Below are 12334 nucleotides of genomic sequence, written 5' to 3'. Positions count from 1 at the left end.
ATTTCTAAATACCCAACAGTTATGATTAATACCAACTTGACCTTGTGAAAATGGAGTCGAATGCAAAATATGTTGTACAGTGTATCTTTGTTTCTGGTGGCTATAATAGCCTATGACTTGCCCACAATGTAGTTGACTACAACAGGTATGTCATCATTACATTTAAAGACGGTGGCTCGCTCAAACCACAGGTGCTCTCAAGGCATTAGGCTATTCGAACCAATGTAGCATTGGCACTGTTTCCGAACTTCTAAAAAGATACATCTCATCATCAGTGGTGGTATTTATATTCCACCAGCGCGTTTGTGCGTGCGTTAAAGCGACTGGTCTTAACACCAACCCACGACCGATTGTAGAGCCTCAATCTACCACCTAAGGCAGCACAAGCCTGGCAAAGGCATCTATAGAGCCTCAATCTACCACCCAAGGCAGCACAAGCCTGGCAAAGGCATCAACCTCGAATCTGATGTATAGAGCTGATGGAATCATGTCCTTATGCCTATATATCTAAATGTTGGATTTCATCAAGCTGAATGTTTTGAGAAAAGGATAGCCTATATTGGACATTGAAATGTGAGAATAATGTTAAATGAGCAATAATGTAATTGTGGACCTTTAAAACCAAGACCCAGAAATGGTCTTGAAATAGTGTTTCATTACACCATTTCATTACCGATTTAATAATCATTAGCTCAATGTCGTTCCCAGAGACTAATACTTTTACAAGATCAGATTACTGGTAGTGAGAATTTGGCCCCCAGAATCTCTTGTCAGTCCATGACTGCAACTGGTGGCCTATCTCCATGGCTATTCCTCATTTTGTGTCATATTTGATCCACTGTTCAACTTAATGCATGATCAAATCAAAATGTATTTGTCACATGCTTCGTAAACAACATGTGTAGACTAACAGTGAAATGCTTACTGATAGGCCTTTCCCAACAATGCAGAGATAAAGAAAATACAGAAATAATAGAAAAGTAATAATAAATACACAGAGTAACGATAACTTGGCTATATACATGAGGTACCAGTACCGAGTGGATGTGCAGAGGTACGAGGTAATTGAGGTAGATACTGTATGTACATATAACTAGGAATAAAGTGACTAGGCAACAGGATAGATAATAAACAGTAACAGCAGGCAAAAAGGGGCAATAGACCGGGTAGCTATTTGGTTAACTATTTAACTAACTATTTAGCAGTCTTATGGCTAGAAGCTATTCAGGGTCCTGTTGGTTCCAGACTTGGTGCATCGATACATTTACATGTTTACATTTTAGTCATTTAGCAGACGCTCTTATCCAGAGCGACTTACAGGAGCAATTAGGGTTAAGTGCCTTGCTCAAGGGCACATCGACAGATTTTTCACCTAGTCGGCTCGGGGATTAGAACCAGAGACCTTTCGGTTACTGGCACAACGCTCTTAACCACTAAGCTACCTGCCTCCACATATACCACTTGATTTGAAATACAATGGTGGCCAATAGCCAGCTGCCAGAGTTGGGCATGAATCAGTGGTACTGCCTGTGGTTATGAATGAGCCAAGTGCACTATCACCTGTGCCATAAAGGTTCAGACCTCTTGGCATTGACTGTAGTCCACTCACACATACAGGGAGTATACACTATTCCCCCTGTCTTGAGAAGCTCCCTATGTACAAATCCCAATGCAAACGGGGGAACACTTTTAACAAAGGCCTGAGAGGCCATTAGGGCTATCCAACCACTGCCGCCAGTGTAGCAATTGCTGGACCACGTCTTGAATAAGCTATTCTGTGGAGACAGGTCGAGGGCACTACCAACAAGTTCCAGACTTTTGGCAGAGGCTGTAGTATACATTGCTCACCCACAGGGAGGCCACAGTATTGTTTTGCCATATGTTACACGAGACCCAACCTTTATGAGTGGTTTCCTACTGGAATGTGGCTGACATATTATGTTTATATATATATATATATATATATATATATATATTTTTTGGTACAAAGTAACTTTGGGGTACAAAAAACATATGTGCATTTATTCCTGTCTTCCTGCCTTCAGTCCTCTCATCTCAGCAGATCCTACCCTTGTTGTAATGGGACTATCTAGGCCTAGGGTACCATGTAAAAAGATGGGCAACCAACATAGTTTCTAACAATGTAGGAGTCCATTAATCAAGTTATTTGAATGCACTGAAAACAGTGTTTATTGTTAAATGTACACATTAATACATTGTGTTCATCTGCAAAATAAAATAAAAACATTTAATTGAACTTTGTGCAAACTATTTCCAAATTTAGAGTATATATATTTTTTTAAACATTAACAACCAAAACTGTCTGACAGGGTAGTACAAATATAGTGAGAAAATACTAAACATGCAAAACAGATTCAATAAAAGATACTAAAATATTAATTAACAAACGAACAAACAGGAAATTGGTCCATGATTTACCTTCGACAGATTTCGTGAATATACAATACATCTCTACTGCATTAATTTTAAAAGTGATTAAAATTAGAAAGTTATGAGGATTTCTGGTTGAAGTCACTCTACATTCCTCCACAATAGGGTGTTATACCAACATCTATATGCATCCAGTAAACAAACAGCTTGCACATTCCAAACAACTCTCCTAAAAACCACACGGATCATAGTCAGTTGGAAATGTAGAAATCTGATCGCAAATATTCTAAAAATAAAGAATTAGACCATTGAGAGGTTGTGATGCCTAACTCTAGCCTCCTTGGGGGTCTATGAACATCCTGGCATGACGCATTACAACATTATGTATTATGATGTTGCTTAAAGGAAAGATGATTGGTTATGTTACAGGGAACCATCTGGATTAGAGGAAATGTATGAATCTTTTTCTTATACCTTCTTCCTTTGTTTCGTGCACTTAAATGTACTTCTATAACAGTAATGTAGGACCATAAATAACATCAGGCCGTATCTTAGTTTGATGATCATGTTGTTGGCTGAATGCAAACTTTGAGTGTATTCAAGGTTTAAAAAGGTTTCTTAAGTTTGTAAATTCCACTAAAAAATGTCAGACTTCATTTGCCCTAACGAAAAAGGTATCAACCCATATAAAAAAAGATCCATTCATTATAATCCACAAAAAAATCACATTTCTTGTTGCTGCAGGATTATTTTCCTGCTTTGTGAAACTGGCTCAAATTAAGATATGGCATCTGTTATTTATTTTTATACAGTGAATACATAAGGAACCATTGTAGGTTGCAACATTGTTACTGTCTGCACGTCTTTATCTGTAGGCAAATGTTTGCCAAAAGAATTCATTATGTGATCAAGTCAAATTTCATTAACAAGAAACTTCAGGATGTAATGTAAGTATCTGGGTGAAAATGATGGAGTCAACATCTTTTTTTCCTCACAGACCTGCCAAAATCATTAAGACTCACTCCTTGGTCCCTAATTGCAATATTACTGCTTTTAAATGGATTCAGAGGCTTTGACGGATAATGGTACACCTTACTACTTTCATTTGGTTGGTCTGAAAGCAGGTACATTTTTAATCCATCTCTTTTTGTAATCCTCATTTTGTGTTTTATTGAAGATCAAGTAGAAATGTAAACTTAAATGAACAAAGACCTGAATTAATTGTCAACCTGGAAGGATATAGTGGTGCTAATGTTTACCTTTGGAGTGCTGGCACGAGTATGGTGTCAGAGTATAGTGTCAAATCTTACCAGAATTTGTACATGCAAAATTTACATAGGTTATATGTTCATACCTTGTCAGGAAATCATACCTTCTTTAAAGCTGTGTAACATTGAGAATCTTTTGTAGAAAACTAAGATTGTGATTTTTACAGTGTCTTGTAGTTTTCAGTAATTTACTGCCGTCACAGTAGGCATACACAATTTACATTTGCTGCTGAGAATGATTTTATTTGCAGCTCACTTTAAATGCAGTATGTCAAATCTCTGCAGCATTCAAATATAGTTGTATAGCTTTCCTTTTCTTTCAATGCTTTTGAAGTCTACAAAACCTTGAACATGTCTGCTCAGTGGGTATTTTTTCATGGCCTAGACCCGAATTTGACTTCTAAGGTATTCAAATTAATGTTGATTGCGAAAGATGAGGATTTGTTGCCTTTCTTAGTTCTTCCTCCACAGACACCTTCACCAATTATCTTGCATCCAGGCCCCCTCATTCTCTAGCAGTTGGACTGGAACCATATTCAAATGAGTCCTCTCTCACCCACCTGCTTCTATCTATCCTACAAATTCTCAGAGAGGTAGACTTGATCCATGGGTCATATACTGTGTAGCCTCAAGTTCAGGCTCCCTACACTTGGGAGTATGGTAACGCGAGACTATAGATACTATGTGACTGAATAAAGGCAGGCAAAATTCATTCAGACTTCTCTACACACATCTTGAATCCTTTTCACGGTACGGTGGCGTCACCTCTGCCTCATGGAATCGACACAACTTGCAATTCGTAACCACGGGCTGTAGCGCTACCTGATTCCCCAGTCACATTCATTTAGTTAATCGCCTAGAGAACACGCTGCAACGAACAGAAGTATACGCTCCTATATGGACCGTTCGGCTCAGTTCAAGTAAAAATATAGCATTTCTCGAAGGCATCCGATCAGTCTGCAGTCTTTCAGTGGGTGGTGTGAACATTGACCCCTGAGACTGAATGCTTCAAGTAATTCTTCCATGCTGAAACACAACACTGTACAGAATGCCTCCTTTGTGCTGCAGTACTGTACTGTAGGTTAAACGATCTGCAGACTGGGGAATGAAAATGTCCCTTTGATAATTTCCATGAATCCTTTAGCTGTGATGAGGCTTTAGCTACAGTATGTACAGCAGAAAATATATAGTTCACAGGACAAACAATCCTTCAAGGATTCCATTCGCTAGCCTCTGCAAACAAAAATAGTAATCATTCACGAGAAAAGCGTATTTTAAAGCGGCTTCTCCCCAGCCGTTAGGCATCTATTATTAAGGCACTTCAGCATTCATTGCTCAGCATTACAGGGACTGCCGTGATTAAAATCGCTGGCGATGCTGGGTCAGTGAAAAAAACCCAATGCATATGCTGTACTAGCGGGTAAATCCCATCGCTCTGGGATCAGGTCGAAGGAGATCACTATTTGACGTCAGAAGTAGGGCTGTGAAGGTCATGGAATTTTGGATGACGGTAATTGGCCAGTCAAATGACCGCAGTCTCCCTAATAACTGTTCAAATAGCAACAAAAAAAACATACACTGAGTGTACAAAACATTAGGAACACGTTTCTACTATTGAGTTTCACCCCCTTTTGCCCTAAGAACAGCCTCAATTTGTCAGGGCGTGGACTACAAGGTGTCAAAAGCATTCCACAGGGATGCTGGCCCATGTTGACTCCAACGCTTCCCACAGTTATGTCAAGTTGGCTGGATGTTCTTTGGGTGGTGGTCCATTCTTGATACACACGGGTAACTGTTGAGCGTGAAAAACCCGGCAGCTGTACAGTTGTTGACACACTCAAACCGGTGCGCCTGGCACCTACTACCATACCCCGTTCAAAGGCACTTCAATCTTTTGTCTTGCCTATTCACCCTCTGAATGGCACACATACACAATCCATGTCTCAGTTGTCTCAAGGCTTGAAAATCCTTATTTAACCTGTCTCTTCCCCTTCATCTACACTGATTGAAGTGGATTTAACAGGTGACATAAATAAGGGATCATAGCATTCACCTGGATTCACCTGGTCAGTCTATGTTATGGAAACATATGTGTTTTGGAACGCACATTTTCTAATTTCCTCTGCTCCTGACTGCATGTGCTGCCTTAGAAATAGAATGAATAGAACGGTGTCCCCATTCAAGTCAATGATGGCATAATGAGTGGACTGGGGGAAATCCCCTCCCCCCACAAGCTAAATTGACTCCAGACATTATCACCTTGTTGCTGTAGCTTCAATCACCTCAGTCAATAGGGGACTTAACATTCTACAAACACAGGTCATACAATAATTAGTTGTCTGCTACGCACTAGCTCAACACCGCAATTATTAAGATAAATCAAGGGAAGCTTTTTGAGTTTGAGTTATATACACTTTAGGGAAGGATTTAAAGAATAATAAGGACATTGACAGTCGGTCGCAATGAATTTGCTGGTCAAGGATGGATTGATTCTTATCGTCGGAGTGACACAGCCCACTGTTTGCAACCTCTGTACGTTTGCAGCCAGTAGCCTATTGTTTTCCGTCGCTGGATGTTGGCGCTCTCCTTTTCGTGAGGTTGTTCCTCTTTCAGACAACAGGAACAGATATCACAGGCTCCAAACTGTTAAAGGGATCCCTAACCAAAAGGTCCACGACACTCAAGAGCTCAAATCTAACACAATGTTAGGTAGCCAGCACGCGAACAGCTGAAAGTGACAGCGGTCTATCACCGCATCTGGCTGACTAAGCTAGGGGTTAGCCTAAATGAATAAGGTTCTGATTACGTTCCTAATTGTGGAAAAAATATTTGGAGAAACCTAACTTACGACTGAATAGACAAATGTAATGGATATTATTCGCTAAATGACCAATTTTTTGCACCAGCGGCAAAAACCATATGTAATGTTCAAACCATCTGGACACTGGATGTAGCCAGAGCCATATATTTAGAGAGTTTGGCCAACTTTAAGAATGTTTTATATTGTTCTAATTCTAGATATTCAGTTACATAGCTTTAAAAATAAAAAATAAAATAAAAATCCACATGTAATGTTATTTGGGTGCTAATTTTGCTGCCATAGAATATTGTAGTGTCATGTACAGTGGGGAGAACAAGTATTTGATACACTGCCAATTTTGCAGGTTTTCCTACTTACAAAGCATGTAGAGGTCTGTAATTTTTATCATAGGTACAGTGCGGGAAAAAAGTATTTAGTCAGCCACCAATTGTGCAAGTTCTCCCACTTAAAAAGATGAGAGAGGCCTGTAATTTTCATCATAGGTACACGTCAACTATGACAGACAAATTGAGAAAAAGAAATCCAGAAAATCACATTGTAGGATTTTTTATGAATTTATTTGCAAATTATGGTGGAAAATAAGTATTTGGTCACCTACAAACAAGCAAGATTTCTGGCTCTCACAGACCTGTAACTTCTTCTTTAAGAGGCTCCTCTGTCCTCCACACGTTACCTGTATTAATGGCACCTGTTTGAACTTGTTATCAGTATAAAAGACACCTGTCCACAACCTCAAACAGTCACACTCCAAACTCCACTATGGCCAAGACCAAAGAGCTGTCAAAGGACACCAGAAACAAAATTGTAGACCTGCACCAGGCTGGGAAGACTGAATCTGCAATAGGTAAGCAGCTTGGTTTGAAGAAATCAACTGTGGGAGCAATTATTAGGAAATGGAAGACATACAAGACCACTGATAATCTCCCTTGATCTGGGGCTCCACGCAATATCTCACCCCGTGGGGTCAAAATGATCACAAGAACGGTGAGCAAAAATCCCAGAACCACACGGGGGGACCTAGTGAATGACCTGCAGAGAGCTGGGACCAAAGTAACAAAGCCTACTATCAGTAACACACTACGCCGCCAGGGACTCAAATCCTGCAGTGCCAGACGTGTCCCCCTGCTTAAGCCAGTACATGTCCAGGCCCGTCTGAAGTTTGCTAGAGTGCATTTGGATGATCCAGAAGAGGATTGGGAGAATGTCATATGGTCAGATGAAACCAAAATAGAACTTTTTGGTAAAAACTCAACTCGCCGTGTTTGGAGGACAAAGAATGCTGAGTTGCATCCAAAGAACACCATACCTACTGTGAAGCATGGGGGTGGAAACATCATGCTTTGGGGCTGTTTTTCTGCAAAGGGACCAGGACGACTGATCCGTGTAAAGGAAAGAATGAATGGGGCCATGTATCGTGAGATTTTGAGTGAAAACCTCCTTCCATCAGCAAGGGCATTGAAGATGAAACGTGGCTGGGTCTTTCAGCATGACAATGATCCCAAACACACCGCCCGGGCAACGAAGGAGTGGCTTCGTAAGAAGCATTTCAAGGTCCTGGAGTGGCCTAGCCAGTCTCCAGATCTCAACCCCATAGAAAATCTTTGGAGGGAGTTGAAAGTCCATGTTGCCCAGCGACAGCCCCAAAACATCACTGCTCTAGAGGAGATCTGCATGGAGGAATGGGCCAAAATACCAGCAACAGTGTGTGAAAACCTTGTGAAGACTTACAGAAAACGTTTGACCTGTGTCATTGCCAACAAAGGCTATATAACAAAGTATTGAGAAACTTTTGTTATTGACCAAATACTTATTTTCCACCATAATTTGCAAATAAATTCATAAAAAATCCTACAATGTGATTTTCTTGATTTTCTTTCTTCTCATTTTGTCTGTCATAGTGGACGTGTACCTATGATGAAAATTACAGGCATCTCTCATCTTTTTAAGTGGGAGAACTTGCACAATTGGTGGCTGACTAAATACTTTTTTCCCCCACTGTACACTTCAACTGTGAGAGACGGAATCTAAAACAAAAACCCAGAAAATCACATTGTATGATTTTTAAGTAATTAATTCGCATTTTATTGCATGACATAAGTATTTGATCACCTACCAACCAGTAAGAATTCCGGCTCTCACAGACCTGATAGTTTTTTCTTTAAGAAGCCCTCCTGTTCTCCACTCATTACCTGTACAAACTGCACCTGTTTGAACTCGTTACCTGTATAAAAGACACCTGTCCACACACTCAATCAAACAGACTCCAACCTCTCCACAATGGCCAAGACCAGAGAGCTGTGTAAGGACATCAGGGATAAAATTGTAGACCTGCACAAGGCTAGGAAGGGCTACATGACAATAGGCAAGCAGCTTGGTGAGAAGGCAACAACTGTTGGCGCAATTATTAGAAAATGGAAGAAGTTCAAGATGACGGTCAATCACCCTCGGTCTGGGGCTCCATGCAAGATCTCACCTCGTGGGGCATAAATGATCATGAGGAAGGTGAGGGATCAGCCCAGAACTACACGGCAGGACCTGGTCAATGACCTGAAGAGAGCTGGGACCACAGTCTCAAAGAAAACCATTAGTAACACACTACGCTGTCATGGATTAAAATCCTGCAGCGCACACAAGGTCCCCCTGCTCAAGCCAGCACATGTCCAGGCCCATCTGAAGTTTGCCAATGACCATCTGGATGATCCAGAGGAGGAATGGGAGAAGGTCATGTGGTCTGATGAGACAAAAATTGAGCTTTTTGGTCTAAACTCCACTCGCTGTGTTTGGAGGAAGAAGAAGGATGAGTACAACCCCAAGAACACCATCCCAACCGTGAAGCATGGAGTTGGAAACCTCATTCTTTTGGGGATGCTTTTCTGCAAAGGGGACAGGACGACTGCACCGTATTGAGGGGAGGATGGATGGGGCCATGTATCGCGAGATCTTGGCCAACAACCTCCTTCCCTCAGTAAGAGCATTGAAGATGGGTCGTGGCTGGGTCTTCCAGCATGACAATGACCCGAAACACACAGCCAGGGCAACTAAGGAGTGGCTCCGTAAGAAGCATCTCAAGGTCCTGGAGTGGCCTAGCCAGTCTCCAGACCTGAACCCAATATAACTTATTTGGAGGGAGCTGAAAGTCCGTATTGCCCAGCGACAGCCCCGAAACCTGAAGGATCTGGAGAAGGTCTGTATGGAGGAGTGGGCCAAAATCCCTGCTGCAGTGTGTGCAAACCTGGTCAAGACCTACAGGAAATGTATGATCTCTGTAATTGCAAACAAAGGTTTCTGTACCAAATATTAAGTTATGCTTTTCTGATGTATCAAATACTTATGTCATGCAATAAAATGCAAATTAATTACTTAAAATCATACAATGTGATTTTCTGGATTTTTGTTTTAGATTCCGTCTCTCACAGTTGAAGTGTACCTATGATAAAAATTACAGACCTCTACATGCTTTGTAAGTAGGAAAACCTGCAAAATCGGCAGTGTATCAAATACTTGTTCTCCCCACTGTATGTATACAGACATACATACATGTATGTGTGTGTATAAATATGTGTGTATGTGTGTATATATACATACGTGTGTGTTTATTTATATATATATATATATATATATATATATATATATATATATATATATATATATATATATATATGTATTTGCGAGAGAAAAAAACCATATGGGGGATTGGAAGTGATGCAGACAATTACATTGATGGAAGTTACAATCTATCTGCAATATTAAAGCTGATCTACCCCCTAGAAGAAAAAGGAAAAAAAACATTAACTAGCAATGCAAATAATTTTTCAGATTTGAATTATATTACTACACAGATCATACACGTAACGTTAGCTAGCGAGCCAGCAAGCTAACGTTCGCTAGCTAGCGAACAGTACGTTTGAACTTGCAATGAAAATGACTTTCTGACTAAATTAGAAACGTATAATATCTGAAAATGTAGCTAGACTCTTGCCTGTATGCATGGATGAACGCATCACGGCAGACTAGAACCATTTAACTCTGTTTTGTTTGTAGCTACATCTTGATGGGCCAGCGTTGTGTCAAGTCATGCTGGTTCACACTGACCATAGCATGTGCAGAAAGTAGCCCATCACAACTTTTCTCAACTGATCTGTCGATAGCGCCTGCTAAATTCAGGGCATCAATGTTGTTGAGAAAAGTAGCAAAACTTTTGTTGTTCTCGATGGCTAACGTTATATATTTAAAAAAAGCTGTGGTAGAAAGGATTATCAACACATACTGAGCAGCTCACGTTATAGACAGACGCATGCTACATGGCAGACCAATCCAAGCTCATCTCCTGGCATGTCCAGCCCATCCATTATCTCAGCCAATCATGGCTAGCGGGAAGGTTCCTGTCTTTTTCCATGGCTAAACCAACTAGGCTCGTAATTTAACCATTTTATTTGTACTTACAGATTAAATACAAGTTTGTTATTAAGGCACATCAATGTTCACATGTTCCAAAAGGCATTCCTGCCAAAAAACGCATATAAAAATAATAATAAATAAGATATTCAAATGCCTCTCCTGTGAATAAGTGACATGCGACATACGCCTAGCTTCCTGAAACGGGTCACATTTAAAACCTGTTTTAATTTTTTTTTTATCCCGGACCCCCGTAGCAAAATGTGTCCTCTCCCAATGTCAGAGTCGCTCCTACGCCCAGTGTCCACTGAACAGAAGCCAAGCTTTGAAATCAATATTTATGTGATCTTGAGAGGTCTTTGGAGGTTGAGAACACAATACCCATTACATTTAGGGGGCTTTCACACCAAATTGGTTTGGAGCGTTTTTCCTGAACTAGGGCACGTTTTCTCCCTTAGTTGGTTTTCAAAAATAGTTTGGAGCTATAGTTGGAATCCGAGTTCGATTATTTGATACATTGTATTTTTTTCATTTCGTCCTGTTGGTTTCACATTGCCAAATGTCAAACAAATGAAAACACCTAAACAAAACCACGTGTCCATGCAAGTGTTTGTTTATTGGACACAAATGCTCACATTATCATCTATGATTATCATGATGCATCACTTGTGATCCAATCTAAAATATTACTTTCGCTCTGGTCTTCCAACAACATGCGGGAGGAAACAGCGCAATAGCCACTCTAACTGCGATATGAATAGGCTATATTCAGAAGCCTATATCCCCTGTATAGCCCCCGTCTCACCTAATCTGCATCGGATTCGCTCATAATGCGCTGCTATATCAAACAACCGATAACACTGTGACTCTGGTTCTTTTCCTGTGTTTGGTCCTGACTGCCTTCTCACTTGCAGCGAACCACGGTGCGAATTGAATCGGACCGAAACCACCCTTTTTGAGCTCCCGAGTGCGGATAGTGTTCACAGCAGTCCAAATATTTATTTCATTTTGGAGTTAAATTACTGTATCAGCAGCCCTCTGCATGTTTTTTTCTCCATTGGTACTTTCTGCAGAAGAAACTGCAGAAAGGTCTGAAAGGTTACCTGCGAGGCCAAGACGTTAATTAATAAAATGTTAACCAGAGAGAACAAAAGGGCGAAGTACAGGAACATTTTGAGTATAAATGACTCACCATGAAAAGTCTCCCTAATTCAATAAATCTTTTAAATGTATTTATTTGTTTATTTTCCCCTCTGTTTCCCAGCTAATTATCATCTGCTAAGGAGTCAAGATTGTTGTGATACACAATTAGGCTACATAACCACGTTACACGTTACTCTATTATACGACTGGTTGGAACATGGAAAATAGGTCTCTTTCACAACCTCGTTTCTACCACATTTTGGCATTACATTGTTATTGCATTCACATCCCTCTCATTGACTGAAATAATGTTGGA

The 12334-nt window shown here is 40.4% G+C and overlaps 1 protein-coding gene across 1 annotated transcript in view; it reads left to right on the top strand.

Annotated features, from left to right (window-relative positions):
• The window catches only part of LOC121545152 (MAM domain-containing glycosylphosphatidylinositol anchor protein 2), a 219678-nt gene that overhangs the window by 882 nt on the left and 206462 nt on the right, over positions 1-12334 (top strand). The window lies entirely within an intron of this gene.

This window comes from Coregonus clupeaformis, chromosome 29 (assembly GCF_020615455.1).
Source record: "Coregonus clupeaformis isolate EN_2021a chromosome 29, ASM2061545v1, whole genome shotgun sequence".
In the NCBI taxonomy this organism is placed as follows: domain Eukaryota; kingdom Metazoa; phylum Chordata; class Actinopteri; order Salmoniformes; family Salmonidae; genus Coregonus; species Coregonus clupeaformis.
This window is presented reverse-complemented; position numbering and strand designations above follow the sequence as displayed.